The following is a 23,858-nucleotide window of genomic DNA, read 5'->3' on the forward strand; positions in this document are numbered from 1 at the left end:
CAGCACACACCCAGACACAATTTGGAATGTTTCTTGGCCTAACAAAGAATCCTAACAACATCTGTGTCCTTGCTCAGTTACAGGCCCAAACAAGGAGCCACACATTGGGCCTGATTACGATTGCGGTTTTCCCGCATCCTCTGGGCCGGCGGAAGCCACCGCCAGCCCGGAGGATGCGGGAAAAACGCTGCGGACTGAAAAAGACCCCCCGCCAGATTAGGATGGCTGGGGGATCGTTTTTCAGTCCGCAGCTTTTCCGCCGCGGTCGCCTTCTGACCGCGGCGGAAAAGCTTTAACATGGCTGGCGGTGTCTATCAGACACCGCCAGCCATATTAGGATGTCTGCGGAAAGATGCCTTTACATGGCGGCATTTCCGCCGTGTAAAGGCATACGGATTTGTGTTTGGGGGCCCGTTGCGGGCCCCCAGGGGTGAAGGGGGGGTGGGGGGTGCACATGGGGGGTACCAATGGTACCCCCCTGCATTTGCCTGCACAAAGCGGGAGGCACCGCGAGGTGCCTGCCGCTTTGTGCATGCAAATGCACAACTTACATTTTTATGATTGCGGCGGGTGCTGCTTCAAGCAGCACCCTCCGCAATGATAAAAATACAGGATGTGACCGCCAGGGTGGCGGTCACATCCTAATTTGCACGGAGGGACCGCCGCAACCCCTGCGGACGGTCCCTCCTACTCTATGGTGGCGGACGGACTCAGGTCCGTCCGCCATCATAATCGGCCCCATTGTTTGGATTTTTCCTTAGACAAATAAAATATCCAAATAGCTTCTGGTTCCTAACTGTGGCCCAGAAACACACCTCTGGGCCTGGGCTTACTTGGCACCTCGGGAACCCTATAACTACTGAACATTAGAAATATGGAGGAGACCTAGGTGACATGGCTTGCATGGATGGCATCTGCAGAGTCAGCCCCAGACATTTTGACTTCACTCCTCCATTTTTGCTGAGTTCATTTTTGTTGCCCTTAGGACTCTGTGCACTTATCACGGCTAACCAGTGCTAAAGTGCTTGTGCTCTCTGCTTAAAACATGGTGGAATTGGCTTATATCCAATTGGCATACTTAATTTAGTTATAAGTCCCTGGTAAAGTGCCACAACATGAGCCCAGGGCCTGCAAATTAAACGCTAATAGTGGGTCTGACAGAACGGTAGCTGGGCCATCAGCAGCCCTTAATTTGTTTTCCTTTTATTTTTCAGGGGGCGAGCTTCATCGAACAGCTGAGGAGCAGAGCAGAGCTGAAGCAGCTGTTTCCCATCTGATGCGGGACGGCAAAAAAGGCGGCGTGTTGCGGAAGTGAGGGCAGCGCGGTTTGCGGAGCACCTTGGCGAAGGAGAAATCAGCTATTTTCCTCCAAGCTGGGACAATCAGCTGCGGCGCGTTGTGGGGGGGCAGTTATTTGACAGCGGTTGGCTAAGGTGAACACACGTTTGACAAGGCGCAGTGCCTGCTCATGAGGGGAGCTATTTTTGACCCGTTTAGGGGCGAGTGTGACCGGGGCTGCCTCAGTGGTGTGTGTGTGATAGCGGCAGTCTGCCTTGTTGTACCAGTTGGCTGGGAAGAATGGGGCAGTGTGGAGGGCAGAGCTTTTGCCCTGGTCCACTTAGTGCCTACAACGCGCAAACAAACAAGGGCCCAGCTAGTAACTCCTCAGCCGAGGAGAAGCTTTGTTTCACGGCAGTGCTGCTTTTGCATTTCAGTTAGCACTTAAGGGCCCATGAGACCTTTGTATACCAGTGCTTGGTGATTTCCAAGAGGCAGCGCACAGGCATTGCAGGCTTTGGTGAACGGAGAGTACTAGCGGGTGCGCAGGGTTGGGAGAGCGCGCAGCTCAAATGAGAAGTTTTTCCTTTAGTCCCTCAACTGCAGTGATGTCCTCTGAGGAAAGCACATAGCAAGGGCCATTCCTTTCATTGCCATAACAGGAGAAGGAAAGCACACAGCAAAGGTTGTTCCATTCCTTGCCATAACAGGAGAACCAGCACACAGTGGAGAGTTGTCGGGAGAGGTCTGTGAATGATCGGTGTGGGCAGCATCAGCAAACCAGCATTTCAGCGCCTCTGGGAGCCATGCAGGGTGGGAGTCTTGACTCACCTGAACCCACTGGGATAGCTGGTGGGACGTGGCTCTGGTTGCATGGGTGCAAAGGCTGGCTGGTGGCTGCTGCGACTTGCAGGTAGGGGTCTGGGCAGTGTCCCGGGCTGTTGCGCAAGGTTTTGTGGTCCGCCATTAGGATGGAATCAGACCAACATGTTTATTCACTTGAAGCATTTGGTACAGGGGCCATCGGACAATTTTCGAGCGCAGGCACAGGACCATGGGCAGTTCCAGCCCTTTCGGACAGGCTCTGCCGGGAACGCGGTGGCCATTCCATGGAAGACAGGGGGCACAGGGAAGAAGGGGGTGTGCTTTGATTTCAACAAGTGAACCTGTAACAGAGCGCCAGGCACAGTAGGTTCAAACACACCTGGGGTTTCTCTGGTAACGCATCACACCCCGAGCATAAGTGTTTCAAGAAATCCAGAGACAAAGGGGTCAAGAAGCAGGAATGAGAGAGCGCCCTTTAAGTTTGGCTGGATCCCCCATAAAGATCAGTGAAATGATTCCCTGGCTAAACATCTATAACTCCTCAAACGCTGCAAGGACAATCAGGGAGGGGTTTTGGGAAGGTTTTAGGAACCCGGCGCAGGGATACAATGGGGTAAGACACTGCAGGAGCCAGCTTTTGGTTAGGCCCAATGTGTGTATAGCAGCAGCAAAAATTTAAAAAGAAGTAAGGCTGGGTAGAGTTCAGGCCCTATTGAAAATGTCCCAATCTAAAATTTTGTCTGCTCACCGCTCGGGTAATTCCCAAGAAGGAACAGGGTTAATTCCACTTAACCCACAAACATTCAGCACCAAGGGGGATTTATGTGTACGAGGCAAATGCAGACGCATTGTGTAGTGTAAAATAAGCATCCTTTGACCAGGCAGTGGACATGCTCAGGAGTTTAGGTAAAGGCACTTTACTGGCAAAGTCTGACATAGAGTCTGCTTTCAGGTTATTACCAGTTCACCCTCTAAATTTTCACCTGCTGGGTTTCCAATTCGAGGGGAAGTATTATCTGGACAAATGCATGCCAATGGGTTGTTCGGTATCCTGTGCCTTTTCTGGGAAGTCTAGCTCCTTTTGGAGTGGGTTTTCAGACGGGAAACAGGCCACCAATGGGTATTACATTACCTGGATGACTTTCTCTTCTTGGGAGCACCAGGCTTGGGGGAGTGCAGGACAGCATTAACAAAGTTCTGTGCCCTCATGCAGGAGTTTGGCGTGCCATTGGCACCCGGAAAAACAGTGGGTCCTAGCACAACGAATTCCTGGGGATTGAGCTGGATTCTGTCCAAGGGGTGTCTGGGTTACCGGAAGAAAAGGTGAAGGATTTCAGGCTAGCTTTACAGCACTGCCTAAATAACGAAAAGGTTATGCTGCATCAGTTACAGCAAGTAGTGGGACAGTTAAATTTTGCACTGCGCAGAATCCCAATGGCACGCCCTATTTCCCGCACTATTGTGCAGGCCATGTCTGGCCTCAAGGAGAAACATCATTACACCAGGCTATCCAGCAAGGTCAAGCAGGTCATGCTCATTTGGAAGGCATTCATTCGCGATTTCAGTGGTAGGGTGGTGTGGTCTTGTCCGCCCAGGTCCATTCCAGTGTTGGGACTGATGACCGACGCTGTGTGTAGCGAAGGTTTTGGTGCCATTTTGGGGTCTGAGTGGATTGCACAGCATTGGCCGGGTTGGTGGAGAGACTCCGGGCTTACAAGTAACATAAGCTTCCCGGAGCTCTATCCCATCCTGGTGGCACTGTCCGTATGGCCTGAACATTTGAGAGACCAGTCTGTGATATTTTGGTCAAATGACCTGGCAGTGGTGGAATGCATTAATAATCAAGTGGCGAAGTGCAGTATGATCCTGCATTTATTGAAAGAGATTGTATTACAGTGTGTGAAAATAAATGTACTATTTAGAGTCAAACATGTGCTGGGTGTATTAAATCATGCTGCTATGCATTGTCTCATTTTAAAATGCAGGCATTCAGGTCCCCCCTCCCAGAAGCAGCGGTTCACCCAACACCTTTCCCAGAACAGCTTTGGCAGCTTGGTGCCCCTAGTTATCGGACCTCGTGGCAGCTAGCCTAGCACCCAGGACTAGGAGATCTTACGAAGGGGCGTTTTGGTCATTTTGTCAGTTTCTAGGGGATACTTGGGAACAAAAGTGGCACAACCCAGGGTCGGTGGTCGATTATCTTGGATTCATGAGGGACCAGGGGAGCCCAGTAACTGGGGCTAGGCGTCACATCACGGCCATATCATTGTTTCCTAAGGCAAAAGAAAAAGGGGATCCAACAAGGGATTTTGTTGTACGCCAGGCATTGAAGGGCTGGCAACGCTTACAGGGGGCACAGCCTGATGAAAGGAAACCTACAGGACTGGAAATATTAGATAGTTTGCTGGTAGCCTTGAAGCGGGTTTGTAGATCCCCAGGGGAGGTAACGCTGTTTCAAGCTGCATTTTGCCCCACATTTTATGGCGCCTTTAGGATAGGAGAACTGGTGCCAAGGAACAAAAGGGATTGGCAGGGGGGTCTACAAGTGGAGCCTGTAAACATAAATTGGGACTCCATGCTGATCTCCTTGCATAGGTCCAAGACTGATCAGGGAGGAAGGGGTGAGAGCATAGTGCTTCACAGGCTAGAAGCAATGCATGCTGCGCCGTTGCCAGACTGGAGGCCTTTATGGTACTACGGACGTGGCACACAGCGAGGTCACTTTTGATACACCAGGATGGGTCCCCCCCTCACTATCTTCCTGTTCGAAAAAGTCATGGGTTTGGCCATTCAATGACGCTGGGTTGAAATCAGCTAACTTTGGGACCCACTCCTTCATTATTGGGGCGGCCACCGAAGCAGTGGCCATGGGTCTAAGGGACAAGCAGGTCAAGAGGATCGGTAGGTGGTCCTCTAACTGCTATAAGCACTATGTGCGGCTGCACATGCTTTAGCTCATTGGTTTTGTTTCATGTTAAACTGCAATTTTGCTTCATCCTGTGACTCAGAGAGAAGATGGCAATCAGTTCACTATTCATAGTGCTATGTGCAGTTGTGTATGTTTTTAGCATGTCAGTAGAGCAATGCACTGACCAGTGTTCCGTTTTTCACATTACTTGCAGTTTCTTCATTCTGTGACTCAGGGGAGAAGCCTGCATTGGTCTACCATCAAGATAGGAGGAGGTCACCTTGTCACTCAAGGGGACAACGATCAACAATCGATGAACGAACATCACAGGTGATGGCACAAGTTCAATCTTGGGGCCCGGAACAGCAGGAAATTTGGGTCTTGGGCCACTTTTATGTCCGTCGTTCGAAAACTTTCTTTTCAGGCGCCTAAGAGGCCAGGGCGCCTAAGTTGGAAGCAAACATAGTATTTCATGGACAAAGTGGTCTGTGTGTGGAGCAATTCAGGGAGCTGGTGAACTGCGCTTTAAAAGAAAGTAAGGGACCACCTGCAATCTGGATCCTGTACCTAGGGGGTAACAATATTGCCCATTTCGGACGGGGATGCTAGTGGTGGACCTGCTCACTGAGGTGGGATGGTTGACGAAGAGGTGCCCGATGCTATTATCGTCTGGTCTCACATGATCCCACAGTTTCAATGGAGAGGGGGGAGTCAGTGCGAGTGTTGAATCACGCGGTAAAGCGGAACAACAATAAGTTTGACAAACTGTTCACAACCCCAAAACTAAGGTCAATAGGACATGGGTACATCCGGGGTGATCAGTTTTATTAGCAAGACGGTGTTCACCTCTCGTCCAAAGGGAATCAGGTGTTTATGGAGTACATCTTAGTAGGTTGGAGGGCACGAGACATAGGGCATGACCTCCTAGTGGGCTGAGGAGGGGCAGATAGTCAGGCAACTATGCTGGCATGTGGCGGTAAGGCGTTGATTGGTAAGCATAGTCTTCGGTCCTTAGCAGTTAGCACCATGGAGCTCAAGGGGCAGTGACAGGCGGTAGGTAGGCTGTTGGGGTGCGGGGGCCTTGGGAGTCACTCTTCCCAGTGGGCCTGTGGCCACCCTCGCATGCGCATCAGGGCGCAAGTATGCAGAATTTTGCAGCCTCCATTATGGAGTTTAAGGCTCAGGGCGTAGGGGGGGCCTGGGGGAAAGTATCCATCCGATAAGTGTACTCCCTACGCAACCTTTACTCCGTTGGTGTATTTGTAGTTTACTGGGATCTGAGGGCTGCCAGTCATTGACCTTGCTCTAGGCTCTAGAGGGGACCCGCAGAAAGTGAATATATGCATTGTTAGATTTATGGTAGGAGTGGCTTGTATATTACAGCTTGTTAAGGTTAGCCACGTCACATCATGTGTCTATCAATGTATCTGGACTTTCTGTGAAATTGTACATAATGTTAATAACTAATGTTTTTTAGCTTTATAATAAATACGGCTGGGGTTCACTCCACCCTAATCCAAAAATTGTGTGATGTTAATGCTTGACTTAGAGGGACAGAGTCCACATCCATCCAAGGGGTTGTTTGGACCAAAAGAAAAAAGGGGACTTAGGCAGTACCAGGCCATAAAGACCTTTGAGACCAACGAACACCGAAGGCCATGTATAGAGTTATACGTGGGATCCTGCACTTTCACAAAACAAAGTAAAGTACAGACTCAAGTCTGAGAACCAGCGCGTTGCCTGTAAAGTTTATATGGGCTGGCTGGCACTCAAAGAGATCTCCCAGGGAGTCAGCTTCTATAAAGACACTTTCAACTCATTCGGAAAGATTCCGGTCACCATCATCTTGACTACAAACTCCGCACTTTACTGTACCTGCCATGCAGGCCCCTATAATTTACAGCACAAAGCACACTGTGTGCCGACGTCTTTCAGTTACAACAGTTGCAAACCTCTGGGACTGCTGTGCTGTCAGAGATGTACAGGTGCACACAGTGGGGTAAACGTGGCACCTACTGGCTGCATGCCAGGAGTGAAGCATTATGATGAGTGACAAGATGTGCAGGATTCTCTTCAACACTGCAAGACACCTATGTGCCCCATCTTGAAGTACTGTATTGCCAAGGTGAAATGCCTCATTAGGTTTGGCGAAAATCCACGAAATCTAGCGGAGTTTTTATGTTACTCCGCAGAATTCCGGGAGTAAAACTCTGTGAGTTCCGCCCACACCTACAAAGTTTTCCCTACTGGGCAGTTCCACTGTTGACCCCAGTGTAGTTGTAGTCTTTGTTGTTGTTCTGGTTATAGAGCACAAGCAAAGCAACAGTGCAAAATAATCATTCTCTGCCCTAGGGATGATGCTAAAGTCACTGAAGTAAACAAATAAATTCAATTGAACAAATGTTTAGTTTAGTTTAAAGGAGTTTGTAAAGCGCCTGGTGACGCCTCCCGGCGTGTCCCCGCGCTGTGGAGAGAGCATATTAAAAGGAGAGAGAGAAACCCATTCACAAAGTAAAGAGGCAAGTTTTCAACTTCTTTCTAAAAGAGGACTCATTAATCTCTAGCCTGGTATCCATAGGCAGGAGGTTCCAGTGCCTTGCCGCTAAGGTGCGGAATGATCTGCCTCCCATTCTAGCTTTTTTGGGACAGGCAGTTCTGAGCAGACCTATTCCTTTGGATCTGAGGGATCTGTTGGGTTCATACAAAGACGCCAGATCCGACATATAGGCCGGAGCTCTGTGAAGGATTATCCTATGGCACCAAAGCATAGCTTTAAAAACAATCCTCTTACTAATAGGTAGCCAATGGAGGGCTGCTAGAGAGGGTCGTGAAGGGGCTCTGCGGGGAAGCCTTAACACCAGGCGTGCTGCCGAATTTTGTAAAACCTGTAGTTTCTTGATGTTTTTCTCCGATGTACCCATGAGCAGTACATTACCGTAATCAATACGGGAAGTTATCAATGCCTGCGTCATGGTACGCCTGGAGTTAAGAGGTAGCAGGTCAAGGGTGCGATTGAGCGTTTTCATCACCCCAAAACATTTGCCTACAGTTTTCTTTATGTGGCTATCAAAGGACAGCTTATTGTCAACCCAAACGCCTAGATTCTTCGCCTCTCGATTAGGAGGGGGCAGAGGACCCAGGCAACTGGGCCACCATTCTGCCGTCCATTTGGCCTCATTGCCTCCAATAATGAGGACCTCCGTTTTTGTACCGTTCAGTTTTAAACAATGCTCTGTCATCCAAGTGGCCAGCTTGGTCATGCAGGCATTAAAGTTATCAGCTTCCATAGAAGGGGCTTGGGTCAGAGATATAAGAAGTTGCGTATCGTCGGCGTAGGAGACAAGCGCCACGCCGAACGATTGCACCACCTCTGCCAGGGGGGCCATGTACAGATTAAACAGGGTGGGACTCAGAACAAGAACAGCATGACTCTGTGGGGAAATATGAGTCAAATTATTGGCCCTTCTAATAGAAAGCGACCTTTTAAAGAACATAGTCTTGGTGAATGGAGAAAAGAGGACAGCAGTCTGCTAAGTTTGTCTTAGCACTGTTTCAAGATGTCAGAATTAGGGATTTTCCAAAGGAGATTCATCAGATTGTTCAAATGGCCATCCGACTGTTATACATCTATAATTCAACAGAGCTGCAGTTGCAAAGATGTATTTCCAGGCAAAAGGAGAAGGTTTCATATGAGAACGGTGGGGTACAAATGTGTGCACAGGCTATTTGTGATATACAGCACCTACTGATGGACACTCAAACACACTGAAACATTATGGGATGAGGATAACTATTTTCAATAGGATGACCGCCTGGCATGTAGCCAAATTCTGAGCAGTGGCTGTAAAATTTCAAAAGGACAAATGGTGAAAGTTCAGGGCAAAAAGTCAGGAAAAAAGGTCAATTTTACAGACACATCTTAGGAGCCAGGTATCTCCACACACAGATTGGTGTATATCATGTTCTAGTATGTGAGTAGTAGTACTACTTTACGTGCTAAAAAATGCAATTTGTTAATATGCTACAACATGAGGTATAGGTGGCGGTAAGCATGGGCGAATTTTGCGAATCTCGCGTTCGCGAATTTTGCAGATTTGCGAACTCGCAATCCGTAAAATTAGCGAATTCTTGCGAATTTGCGTTTTTTTTTTTTTTAGTGTTTGCAAGGATTTCTGCCAGTTCGCGAGGGGTTCGTACCAGTTCGCAATTGCGAACTTACATTTCGTCGCGCAACGGTCGCGAATTATGTTGTTTCTACGTCTGGTTCATCATCACAGGTTCCCAGCACCCTCTGTTTCACCACTGCAACCCTCTGTTACATCAATGCCACCCTCTGGTTCATCATTACTGTAGATTATGGGGGGGAAAAGCAAGCACACCAGCCCTGCTTCAACTGAGATGAATTAATTTGGGGTTAGTTTATTAATGTGTCACTGTTTTAAAATTCCAGTCTGGAACCTGCTTCCTTATCTGTAATTTTGCTTTCTGTTGCAGTGCATTTTTTTTCCCCAGGACCTTCTTTGTGGCCTACTTGTAGCTATTGTATGAGCCTGCTGTGAGGGTCAGAGCAGGGTCATACAATTGTTGCAACTAGCAACTGAATTCTGGAGGGGCCCCAGTCAGGAAGCACTACCGGGAATTGTTACTAATGATGAGTTTGAACTCTTGCCCCTGCAGAGTGCTTTCAGTTTTGAAAAACTCGTTTTTCTGCAATTTCGCGGGGTTCGCGGGGTGCGAACACGCGCGAGATCGGATTCGGAAGCCGCAAAGTCGTGCGAATATGCAATTTGTTTTTTTTGCGGCGTGTTAGTTGGCAAGGTTTTGTGCGTTTTTGCGAGCCGCTCGTAGCGCAAGACGCGAAGTTACCCTCGCGGTCGTTCAAGGGCGCAGCCATCTTGTTTGCCTGACGTATTTCCGTTTCCGGGCGCGAAGTGTAATCTCGCAAAGTCCGCGGCTTGCCAGTACAGTCTCGCGCGTGTTCGCAAGGAAAATCTCGCGCGAACTTACCCGCGCGGTCGTGAACGGGCGCGGCCATCTTGTTTCTCATTCATTGCTATGGTTCTGGGCATGGTCTTTGTATCCTCTGTCAATCTCTGCCATCCTTTGCTTGTTTGAAGTTTTTTTTGATCTATTTTACTTATCTATCCCTCTATTTTTCTAGCCCTATATTTTTGTGTTTGCTGCTACTTTTGGTTAATTTTAAACTACTTTTTTAAACTCTTTTCTTTTCTTCTCTTCCCTATTCTATTTTCTTTATTCCTTTCCGCCCAGACCATGGTGAAGGGAGCCGGGAAGCATCCCGAGAAGGGGAAGGGTCCCGCACCCCGTGTCCGGCTCCCGTGCGGGCGTTTGAGGGGGGAGGAGGTCGTACCCAGGGAGATCTTTACCCCGGAGGAGGTGGCCCAACTCATTTTTTATGTTCAGCGCCGCCTCCCCAGGACCATCATGGGAGGCGGCAAGATCAGTGCCGGGTACGGGGCCCGGGAGCGCCGGAAGCGGTGGGAGAAGGTGTGCCAGGCCATTTACCACCACTCTCGGGTCTGGCGCACCTACAACCAGGCCACCCACCGCTGGACGGATGTCCTGACCCGTGAGCGAGATCTGCTCGACCTCCTTGGCCTTGAGATCCCCGGGCTTGGTGAGTAGTAGTAGCTATGTCTTTACTACTATGTTTTCTCCTGCTGTGTTATTATATTGCAAATTTTTGTTTTTTACCAAGAGCAATAATGCTGCTCATTACATTGTAGGTAAATTTTATTTCAAAATCTTCTGTGCCTTTCAGGTACACTGCTCTCCTTCTTCTCAGTAGTGTTGCTACTATGCTTATTTGTTTTAGATTTTGTGTTCATTTCATTGGCCTGTGAAATTATGTATGAGTGTAGTTGAAAGAACTGCGTAATGCTACACACTAAGGTTCAGATTTTTAATTACCGGCGCATCCCTGCAAAGTTGCAGGGATGCGCCAGTAATTGTGCGTCACGCCACCATCACCCATGGTGCGCCGTATTTACAATGCGGCGCGCCATGGGCCCAAAACGTCACCAAAGCGTTACGCATCTGTGCCGTAAAGGCGGCGCATTGCTGGAGTTGCGTCGCAACGATGGTGCAGCTCCATCAATGCTCTGGGGTGCCCTATCTCCCCAATGCTGCGTCAAGCCGTACGTCTGCTTCAAGCAGGCGCAGGGTTTGAGTCACGCATCATTGTCCTCAAAGTGACTGATTGAAATCTTGTAGATTTCCCTCAGCCAGTTTTAGGATGCGTTCCTGCGCAGGAACGCCCTCCCTTGCGCCGGAACACCCCTATTGGCGCAGGGCTTTACAACGTGATGCATCTCCCAGATGCGTCACGTTGTTAATATACGCCGCACCATTGCGCCTCTTTTGTGCTGTCGCTGCGTCACAAAAGTCACGCAACAATGGAGCAAAAGAGCCGGAAGGGCCTTCTAAATCAGCCCCTACAGACTCAAGTCCAGTCCTTCCTTTGTACACATGGCGATAAGAAGAAATAGTGGTGGTGGATTAATAGTTTGAGTATTTTAATGACTGGTGAATGTAGTAGGAAACTTTAGTGTTGTCGCTGATCTTCAATCACGATGGACTTTGGCTGTCACTTTGCGTGCTGCGGACTGCTGCCTGCCAATCCTAGGCAAACCTTTTTAGTACTTTGTTTAGTGAGTTACATAGGGTAGTTTCCAATTCGACGGTCCTCAAATCAAGCAATACTAAAGTAATGACGTAGTCGACCACATGAGATTGGTCAATAATATATCCCGTGGAGTCGTTCCCTATTTGCTATTTCCCAAAAATATTTTGTTACTTTGTTAGTTCTTTTTTAAATGTTTGATTTGGTTGAGAAATATCATCCATGTTTTCTGTTTTTCTTTCTTTCATGTTGTACATCAGCTTCCCCCAGGGGCAAGAGGAGGACACAGGAGGAGGAGGAGGAGGGTGCTGTTGTCGATGCAGGCCAGGACCGGGCAGTCGAGGGCTCCTTTGCTGGCCCCAGTAAGTTTTAATTTTAATATAGAGTACTTATTTTTTCCTAGCGTTCCTCATTCGATTTTTTCTAAATCGTCTTTGATCTTCTTGTAGACAGGATCTAAATTCTTATCCTGCCTCGACTATGACTCCGTGTGGTATTACTAGATTATTCTTATTAGTCTGTCTGTGTAGCTAACTAAGATTGCACATTTGGCATTTCCATTGGACTCCCATTCTAGTCAGCAATAGCTCTATGCACTGAGTGTAGTCCTCTGGGATTGTCCATAATGTCTTTTCAAGTATTCTAAATGTTTATGCTTTGACCATTGCCAACAATAAAAAGGTGAATGACCACCACCAAGAAATAATAAGATACTACTTTACTTTTGGTTTCGATAGGAGGACAATCCATTCTACTACTGTTGCAGGGACAAATCTGCACAAACAGAACTATGGACACTAAATAATGCATCGCTTAGCTTATCAATTATAATAGGTGCTGTAACTGTTAGACTTTCCACATACCTCAGTGATAACAGACTTTGTAGTTGAACCCCCAATCTCCTTACTGACTAGATAGTGTGGCAGAGTCATTTAGCTCCCAAAGTCACCGATGGCAGAGGCACGGACTCATGCTTGCAAAAATTCGAAAACCTTTAGCTCATCCACTCTAGTCTGGAGGACCAAAAACCACAGAGTCTATTTAAGTTTAAAAGCTTTATTAAAAGTAAACACATTTATTAAATTCAAGTTTGTCATAAAAGTGAACGTGTAACTGAAAATGGAAAAGTGCTTAGTGCTGACGATTAATTGGACACATTTCTTGTGGTCGAGCTGAGCTCTCACCTGGTTTGAACTTGATCCTGCTCGTGTTCTTAGAAGTCAAGGTTCTGTCTGTTAGGAGAAAAAGTGGTGCGTGTTAAAAAGTAAAAAGCAAACATTCATCAGTTGTGCCAAAAAGTGCAGCAAGACAACAGCCTTCCCTGGAAAAAGGGACATTTTTACTCTAGAGTACACAGTCAAAAATTATTAAATTGTACACTTTTTTTCACATTTCTTTCTTCCTCCTAGACCAAATATTATATAGTAGTGAGTGGTGTATTCTAACATTATTAAATGTACTTTGTAGGTGGAACATCTGGAGACGGGGCCAGCGCGGAGGTGGTGGTGGCATTGGACGAGGAGGACAACTCTGGGGAGGAGGCGGTGCAAGTGCCGGACAAGGACATGCCTGTGAGGGTTCACACGGTGGTGGCGGGCAGAGGTAAGCTATACATTCCTTAGTCATTGGGATTGAAGACTGCAGAGTGTGCTTTCTGCACGGGTGTATTATAAAAAAAGCAGGTAGTAGCCTCCTCTAAATGTACTTCGACTTAGCTGTGAAGTTTTTGGCGAGAAGAATCCCAATCAGATCTGAGGTGAACTTGATGGATGGGATGAACGAAAAGCGAAAGAAGGGTGTAAGTGTGGAAGCACGAGAAATGTAATGATGACTGGCAAAGAAGAATGATATGTGTTTGCTTGGTCCCCGAGGTGGCTGGGAAGGTAAGAAAATGGTATGGTGCATGGCTGGGTGAATGATGAAGCAAGGATGGGTGGAAGGAGAACAGCCTGGGTGGGTGAGACAGAAACTGTATGTGTGCAATATACTTTGAATGGATGGATGCCTGGATCATTCATGGTACTATCTGACTCTTAGATAGCATATGTGAATCTAGAGAGAGTAGACGGTCACTGGATGAACTAAGTGTTACTTTGAAGAGCATGTAACACCGCACCCGCACGTCCGTTCCAGTGTAGGAAAGGGAAGGAAAAGAAGTTGTAACGTTGTCCAAAGACTACCATGAATAGTAGCAGTAGTTTGTATTGCAACTGCAAGCACAGCATATATCCAGTTATTACGGTGGACACTCCCTACCTCCCTTAATAACTTTAGTTTAGTAGTAGTACGTCATTCATGTGTGGGGGTATCACTGTTCACTCAATAATAAGCAAAGCACCTAAAGTCATCCCATATGTCATCAAATACATCCCATGTGAAGTGATAGATAATCCGATAATTTAGCTTCTTCATTTTCCTTTTCTAATACTCATTTGCACTGTAGGGTGAAAGCTAAATTAATTAAGCAGTAGCCCTTTTAACAGAGTATTCTCAGTGCCACCCGTAATAGAAAAGTAAGAGCTTCACCACCTGCATGTACTGGACCGGTACAGTAACGCAAGTCTGTCTCACTCACCATGGTGTGCGTCTGTTTTTCTCGGGTGCAAGTTCACTGCGCTGGCATTATGCCGGCTTGCATAAGATAACGTACCAATTTTCCTAAACAAGAGAGAAGAAGAAGAATAAGAGTGGTGTACTGTCATAGTCGACTGTAATAGAAGTCCATAGTGCTCGTAGAATTTGTTCCTTAAACTCCCACTAATGTTAGAGCAAGGATGAAGAAGTCGGAGGTTACATAGATACTGTCCTAAATAGTTATGCACTGTGCTTTCAATTTGCTACTTGTACTGTGACAACTTTCTGCTCAATCATTTTGTGTTAATCTTAAGGAGCATTGGTTACAGACTATGTCTTTCTTTTTTCATGTAGTTGCTCCTTCCAAATCCAAGACACCATCAAGGAGGAAGGAGCTGGCTCAAATGGCCCGGCAACGGAGGCTGGATGCCACTGTTGCTGAATATCGGCGGCTGGTGGCCCTGGAGGAGGAGGAGACGCAGTCTGGTACAACAACAACGTCCACTGGGACAGCTGCATCCTCCTCCGTGCATGCTGCCAGCCAGCGCAGTGCTCCAGCGGTACGGAGCCGGGCTACCAAAGCCAAACGCCACCGCCCAGCAGCAAAGAAAGCAGCTGCCCCTCACAGGATTTGCAAGGCACACCGGCGCCGCTTATCCCTCAGACTGTCCTACCTGGAGCAGGAGGTCCATAATTATAAGAACGTGGTGGAGGGCCTCCGCTTCGAACTTGCCACCCTCCGCAAGGAGCATGATGCCCTGGCTGCTAATTCCAACAGCACCCTGCCATAGTGTCCCTTGCCCCTTTTTTAGAGACTTTTGGGGGGTGGGAATTGGGAGTTGTGATTTTTGGGGACTTTTGAAGGACAATCGTTGGGGTTAGGGAGGGTCTTGCGGGAGATTCTTTTGTTAGGGCTATAAAAATATACTTTTTGAAACTTTATCTGACCATACCTGTTTTTTACTGCTTTTGAGTCTGGTGGGTGGGGGTTTAACATAACAGTAAGTTTGTTTTCCTGAATAGTCCTAGGACTTTAGTAGTACTACCGTCAATCAAATCTCTCGTCTCTCCTAATACTCCATTATACTACCTCCAACCAAACGCCTATCTTACCTGTAATTTCTGTTTGCAAGTAGGGCTAGGCCCAGGGCTGGCTCCACGGGAAACAGCAAATAAGGTTGGCAATCCTGGGCGGATAAAATTTCCTCATAGCGGTGGTACTAGTGGTGTGACACAGTGGCAGTTGCTTGCCTATGAAAAAAAAGAAAATGAAATCTGGTTTGTCCTCCTGAGCAATACAAAGGTACAATACAGAATATAGCAGGTGACAGAAGTACACTAGAACAGTGCCACATTGTAGCCTAACAAATGTTAAAGTATAATTAATTCGGTTGAAGTTCTTTGACATTAGCCATGGGTCTTTGTCAAGCAGAGTAAGAATATATCCTCAGATTTCTTCACCAGCCTGTTGCTATCACCTTATCCTCCCCAGCAAGTGTGTGGATTTATTGCTGTAATTTAGTCACACATCAATCAAAACCACACAGCCCGGGGGAAGAGGGTTAGGGTTTGAAAAATGGATGGGTACGGGGGTTTTTGGGAAAGGTTTTGGGAGACAAGAAAAAGTAGCACAGCATGGACAAACACATGTGAACATAAACAAATCTTTGGGTACAAACCTATCCATCAATCTTTGAAAGTGCATACACTACTGCATGCATGTCAGTTAAAAGTAAGTAGTACTTTCGACAACTGTGGAAGAAAGAATGCGACAGTACAGGGCGTGGGTGGAAATATTGATAACTATATTCAACATAAGGTCTCTGTAGCCAGATACCTGAGAGCCTTGCTGGTCACTATAAATCCATTCACAACAACACTCAATGGGGTTGGTCTGGAAGGTATAGTAGATAGAAAAGGAGAAATTGCTTTTTTTCTAGGTGTCCCCTCACTCACCAGGGTGGCCCCTTGGTGACATGCTTCATCATTGGGGCCATCCCAGTCCTCTAAGGGCTGGGGCGTGCTGCGACTTGCGAATTACGTAGGAGCACTTACAAATGACTATGTGTGGTGCAGATGTGATAGTGGAGTGGACTAAGTGATGTGTTAAGGGATCAATTTAGAAGCAGAGAGAGATCCAAGAAATGCAGTCACAGTCAGAGAAAAAGGCAAGGGATACTGTATCTATGTGGTTGTAGTGGTCCTGTTGGAAGTGGTAAGTAAGTTGCCTGCAGAAAAAAAATCCTCCTTTTAGCGGCACTCCTCCATTGCAGCCGCCGCTTCGTCCATCGATGTTGGTCGCCAGAAGACACCCTGTAAAAAAAAGCACAGCATAGACAAACAATGGAACATAAACAATTCTTTGGGTACAAACCTATCCATCAATCTTTGAAAGTGCATGCACTACTGCATGCATGTCAGTGAAAAGTAAGTAGTACATTCGACAACTGTGGAAGAAAGAATGCAACAGTACAGGGCCTGTGTGGAATTATTGATAACGATATTCAACATAAGGTCTCTGTACTTAGCCAGATACCCGAGAGCCTTGCTGGTCACTATAAATCCATTCACAACAACACTCAGTGGGGTTGGTCTGGAAGGTATAGTAGATAGAAAAGGAGAAATTGCTTGTTTTCTAGGTGTCCCCTCACTCACCAGGGTTGCCCCTTGGTGACATGCTTCATCATTGGGGCCATCCCAGTCCTCTACGGCCTGGGGCGTGCTGCGACTTGCGAATTACGTAGGAGCACTTACAAATGACTATGTGTGGTGCAGATGTGATAGTGGAGTGGACTAAGTGATGTGTTAAGGGATCAATTTAGAAGCAGAGAGAGATCCAAGAAATGCAGTCACAGTCAGAGAAAAAGGCAAGGGATACTGTATCTATGTGGTTGTAGTGGTCCTGTTGGAAGTGGTAAGTAAGTTGCCTGCAGAAAAAAATCCTCCTATTAGCGGCACTCCTCCATTGCAGCCGACGCTTCGTCCATCGATGTTGGTCACCAGAAGACACCCTGTCCACTGCCTGCCTGATGCTGAATTGTGGCTCGCTACTGTGAAGCCTGACTCCATCCTTTTTTCCCCATTGCAGAGACTGAAACCCGGCCTGTAATTATTCAACGAAAAACAGGAAGTGATATAATATTACAACACCACTGATAAATAAATATAAGGTATGTAGGCTGTGGAGTGCAAAAAGTCACAATTTGATTTTCCTAGTAGACAGTACAATATTTTTGAAAGTGCGTACTCTGAGTCACCTTTTGAAGGATAAATAAGTATGGGCAAATTAATGTAGGGGATCTTGCCCCTCAAGCTAGGTGTACTGTAAACTGTGTTTTAGAACAAAATTAGATCTTCCTAGCAGTGCTCCCACCCAGACCCTTACTAAAGCCAGTCGCAAAAATGTAGAAGACCCCCAATCAAATCTCAAAAAACGAGGCCTAGCAGAAAACTGGTGACAAAACTTACTTTGAAAGTAAAAGTAGGCCGAAGTACCCCCTTCCTAATTACCCATTACCCACCGTGGATTGCATTCAAACCACTTGCAAGCAACCAAGCAAAAGTAGCCATAGCCAGCATCGCTCCAAGACTCGAAATCCCCCCCACTCAAACACATGCAATAGAAATACTGCTAACCCTAACGAACCCTAAGTTAAGAATAGAGGCAAAGGCTTTCTTTAACTATGCCAAATCCCCCCTTTCCCACCATGGATTTTCTTCAAATGACTTGCAACCAAAATTACACATTCTCACGAGTGCTCTAAGACCCCAGAACTCAGTTGGAAAAATCTAGAACACCCCGAAACACATGCAATCCTGCTGCTAGGGCTAACCCTAACGAACCCTAAGTTACAAAAAGTGCCAAAAGGCTTTTCCGCGAGGATTTTGTCCCAACCACTTCTACCCGGTATTAGACCTTCCCAGGAATGCCCCAAGACCCGCCAAACCACCCGCCAAGAAGCATAACACCCCCAAACAGGCCAAAAGCAAAATCTCATACTTGCAATATTTCTGGGCCTTCGGTCCAAACGCGCTGCGTAGCTAGGCCATAAGTCGGGGTTGGCACGACGGATTTCCTGAAAAGCAAATGCAATCAAGATTAGAGTGTCCCAGCAATGCTCCCAGACCACGAAACTCACCCACAAACACCAGGAAGCCCCCCAAACAGGCCCCCGAAAACGCTACATAGAGCAAAATGTCAAAAATAGCCAAAAATAAATCGGCCTGGATTTTGTCCCAACCACTTCTACCCGGTATTAGACCTTCCCAGGAATGCCCCAAGACCCGCCAAACCACCCGCCAAGAAGCATAACACCCCCAAACAGGCCAAAAGCAAAATCTCATACTTGCAATATTTCTGGGCCTTCGGTCCAAACGCGCTGCGTAGCTAGGCCATAAGTCGGGGTTGCCACGACGGATTTCCTGAAAAGCAAATGCAATCAAGATTAGAGTGTCCCAGCAGTGCTCCCAGACCACGAAACTCACCCACAAACAGACGGAACCCCCCCTAAGAGCACCTCAAAGGCAAGCAAGTCATCAAAAACACAAAAAAATTTCCGCCTGGGATTTGGTCCAAAACACTTTAATCCGGTATTAGAGCTTCCCAGCAATGGCCCCAGAGCCGTCAACCCAGGAGAAAACGAGTAGAAGACCCCCAAACAGCCAAAGAGCAAAAGTACAAAAATGGGGACTTAGTCAATTTTTCACAAATTTCCCAAATCACTCCGCGCGCGCTCTGCAGCTAGGCCCTAACTCCCCTCTGCCACCATGGATTTGCTTGAAACCTCTTGCAAAGTAAAGTATATATAGCCAGCAGTGCTCCCAGACCACGAAACTCACCCACAAACACCAGGAAGCCCCCCAAACAGGCCCCCGAAAACGCTGCATAGAGCAAAATGTCAGAAATAGCCAAAAAAAAATCGGCCTGGATTTTGTCCCAACCTCTTCTACCCGGTATTAGACCTGCCCAGGAATGCCCCAAGACCCGCCAAACCACCCGCCAAGAAGCATAACACCCCCAAACAGGCCAAAAGCAAAATCTCATACTTGCAATATTTCTGGGCCTTCGGTCCAAACGCGCTGCGTAGCTAGGCCATAAGTCGTGGTTGGCACGACGGATTTCCTGAAAAGCAAATGCAATCAAGATTAGAGTGTCCCAGCAATGCTCCCAGACCACGAAACTCACCCACAAACACCAGGAAGCCCCCCAAACAGGCCCCCGAAAACGCTACATAGAGCAAAATGTCAGAAATAGCCAAAAAAAAATCGGCCTGGATTTTGTCCCAACCACTTCTACCCGGTATTAGACCTTCCCAGGAATGCCCCAAGACCCGCCAAACCACCCGCCAAGAAGCATAACACCCCCAAACAGGCCAAAAGCAAAATCTCATACTTGCAATATTTCTGGGCCTTCGGTCCAAACGCGCTGCGTAGCTAGGCCATAAGTCGGGGTTGGCACGACGGATTTCCTGAAAAGCAAATGCAATCAAGATTAGAGTGTCCCAGCAATGCTCCCAGACCACGAAACTCACCCACAAACACCAGGAAGCCCCCCAAACAGGCCCCCGAAAACGCTACATAGAGCAAAACGTCAGAAATAGCCAAAAAAAAATCGGCCTGGATTTTGTCCCAACCACTTCTACCCGGTATTAGACCTTCCCAGGAATGCCCTAAGACCCGCCAAACCACCCGCCAAGAAGCATAACACCCCCAAACAGGCCAAAAGCAAAATCTCATACTTGCAATATTTCTGGGCCTTCGGTCCAAACGCGCTGCGTAGCTAGGCCATAAGTCGGGGTTGCCACGACGGATTTCCTGAAAAGCAAATGCAATCAAGATTAGACTGTCCCAGCAGTGCTCCCAGACCACGAAACTCACCCACAAACAGACGGAACCCCCCCTAAGAGCACCTCAAAGGCAAGCAAGTCATCAAAAACACAAAAATATTTCCGCCTGGGATTTGGTCCAAAACACTTTTATCCGGTATTAGAGCTTCCCAGCAATGGCCCCAGAGCCGTCAACCCAGGAGAAAACGAGTAGAAGACCCCCAAACAGCCAAAGAGCAAAAGTACAAAAATGGGGACTTAGTCAATTTTTCACAAATTTCCCAAATCACTCCGCGCGCGCTCTGCAGCTAGGCCCTAACTCCCCTCTGCCACCATGGATTTGCTTGAAACCTCTTGCAAAGTAAAGTATATATAGCCAGCAGTGCTCCCAGACCACGAAACTCACCCACAAACACCAGGAAGCCCCCCAAACAGGCCCCCGAAAACGCTGCATAGAGCAAAATGTCAGAAATAGCCAAAAAAAAATCGGCCTGGATTTTGTCCCAACCACTTCTACCCGGTATTAGACCTTCCCAGGAATGCCCCAAGACCCGCCAAACCACCCGCCAAGAAGCATAACACCCCCAAACAGGCCAAAAGCAAAATCTCATACTTGCAATATTTCTGGGCCTTCGGTCCAAACGCGCTGCGTAGCTAGGCCATAAGTCGGGGTTGGCACGACGGATTTCCTGAAAAGCAAATGCAATCAAGATTAGAGTGTCCCAGCAATGCTCCCAGACCACGAAACTCACCCACAAACACCAGGAAGCCCCCCAAACAGGCCCCCGAAAACGCTACATAGAGCAAAATGTCAGAAATAGCCAAAAAAAAATCGGCCTGGATTTTGTCCCAACCACTTCTACCCGGTATTAGACCTTCCCAGGAATGCCCCAAGACCCGCCAAACCACCCGCCAAGAAGCATAACACCCCCAAACAGGCCAAAAGCAAAATTTCATACTTGCAATATTTCTGGGCCTTCGGTCCAAACGCGCTGCGTAGCTAGGCCATAAGTCGGGGTTGCCACGACGGATTTCCTGAAAAGCAAATGCAATCAAGATTAGAGTGTCCCAGCAGTGCTCCCAGACCACGAAACTCACCCACAAACAGACGGAACCCCCCTAAGAGCACCTCAAAGGCAAGCAAGTCATCAAAAACACAAAAAATTTTCCGCCTGGGATTTGGTCCAAAACACTTTTATCCGGTATTAGAGCTTCCCAGCAATGGCCCCAGAGCCGTCAACCCAGGAGAAAACGAGTAGAATACCCCCAAACAGCCAAAGAGCAAAAGTACAAAAATGGGGACTTAGTCAATTTTTCACAAATTTCCCAAATCACTCCGCGCGCGCTCTGCAGCTAGGCCCTAACTCCCCTCTGCCACCATGGATTTGCTTGAAACCTCTTGCAAAGTAAAGTATATATAGCCAGCAGTGCTCCCAGACCACGAAACTCACCCACAAACACCAGGAAGCCCCCCAAACAGGCCCCCGAAAACGCTACATAGAGCAAAATGTCAGAAATAGCCAAAAAAAAATCGGCCTGGATTTTGTCCCAACCACTTCTACCCGGTATTAGACCTTCCCAGGAATGCCCCAAGACCCGCCAAACCACCCGCCAAGAAGCATAACACCCCCAAACAGGCCAAAAGCAAAATCTCATACTTGCAATATTTCTGGGCCTTCGGTCCAAACGCGCTGCGTAGCTAGGCCATAAGTCGGGGTTGGCACGACGGATTTCCTGAAAAGCAAATGCAATCAAGATTAGAGTGTCCCAGCAATGCTCCCAGACCACGAAACTCACCCACAAACACCAGGAAGCCCCCCAAACAGGCCCCCGAAAACGCCACATAGAGCAAAATGTCAGAAATAGCCAAAAAAAAATCGGCCTGGATTTTGTCCCAACCACTTCTACCCGGTATTCGACCTTCCCAGGAATGCCCCAAGACCCGCCAAACCACCCGCCAAGAAGCATAACACCCCCAAACAGGCCAAAAGCAAAATCTCATACTTGCAATATTTCTGGGCCTTCGGTCCAAACGCGCTGCGTAGCTAGGCCATAAGTCGGGGTTGGCACGACGGATTTCCTGAAAAGCAAATGCAATCAAGATTAGAGTGTCCCAGCAATGCTCCCAGACCACGAAACTCACCCACAAACAGACGGAACCCCCCCTAAGAGCACCTAAAAGGCAAGCAAGTCATCAAAAACACAAAAAAAATTCTTCCTGGGATTTGGTCCAAACCACTTTTATCCGGTATTAGAGCTTCCCAACAATGGTCCCAGAGCCGTCAACTCACCTGCAAAGAGGTACAACAACACCCCCACAAGTGCTGAGTCTTTCTTCATTGGGCGTAAACCAGCCCTCTGGTTTGATGGAAATAGGAGTCTGGAGGAGGAGGATAGAGGAGCATGTTCTTCTGAACTTGTGAACCTGAGGAATGCAGACTGCGGCAACTTCAAATCAATTAGCAAACCAGCGAAGACAGTTCTGCTGATGGGCTTGATTTTGTGATTATCTGATTAAAGTTTGAAATATATTAACTGTGCACAACAAAGAAAGACAGACACACAGGAATAAAAGTGAATAGGGACGAAAAAGAAAGTTATTGATTCGTTGTCTCATTTTCAGGGCTCGGTATCACGGTCCAGGAATGAGAATAAGGCTTCGTCATCATACTCTGCGAATTCAGGCAGGGTGAGCTCAGTGTCACCTGACAGAGTAGAAATTCCCTCATCTATGCTGCTGGCCACCTCCTCTTCATCCGGCACGCTCTCTCGTACTCTGAAATCTGGTGGTATGAGGTGCTGATTCATCTTGATCATTGTTAACCTCTCCACATTTTTGGGCGAGAGGCGGCTCCGTTTGGGAGTTACAATCCCACCAGCCGCACTGAAAACCCGTTCAGAAGACACGCTTGCGAGTGGGTAAGACAAGTAGTTTAAAGCCAGGTTGGTGAGCTGTGGCCACAATTCTTTTTTCCCATGCCAATACGCCAATGGGTCAGAATTAACATAGACCTCTGTTGAGTCATTCAGATAGTCCTTCACCATCGACTCAAGGTCCTCATCCAAGGTTCCTCCACTTTGCTTAGCTCTTGCTGTGCCTCTGACCTTTTGAGAACCAAACCCACGCAGAGCTAGCCAATCCTCTTCAGCCTCCAATGTTTCTGTTGTGTTTCGTGCAGATGATCCGGTTGCCGGTGTCTTTAACGGCTGAGAGGTCACTTGTGCCACAGCCACAGGTGCAGAAGTGGATTGTTTTGACTGGGGATGGCCTGCTGATGTACTGCCATTTCCTTCAATTTCCAGCCGTTCTGTTTCAAACCTCTTGGCTGACAAGGCTAGCCAACGTTTGTACTTTGGAACATGTTCATCATCAAAAGGAAAGAATGCTTGGCCTGCCAGCGCCTTTTTGTAGCGTGGATCCAGAATAGTAGCACAAATGTAATGCTGTTCTGAGTGGATCTTTTTAAGACGTTCATCACCTTGTAGGAGCTCTAATAATTGCTCAGCCAGAAGCAAAGAGTCTTGGTTTTTGTCATCTTTTCCAAACACAGAACACACCTCCTTCAGTTGGTCCTCCAGCATGTACAACAATGGGATAGCTTTTCCCAAATTAGAGTCCTCCTTGCTGACTGCACGCGTGAAGAACTCAAAAGGACGAAGCATGCGTGTCAGGCTTTCAACTATGTTCCATTGCGGCCCACCCATCCTCAGCTCCTCTGTACCCTCTTAAAGGAAATATTGATCGAATTCCGTATACTGCTCATACAGACGCTCAAGCATGTAGAAGGTTGAGTTCCAACGTGTT

This window comes from Lissotriton vulgaris, chromosome 7, assembly GCF_964263255.1.
Source record: "Lissotriton vulgaris chromosome 7, aLisVul1.2, whole genome shotgun sequence".
Taxonomy (NCBI): Eukaryota; Metazoa; Chordata; class Amphibia; order Caudata; family Salamandridae; genus Lissotriton; species Lissotriton vulgaris.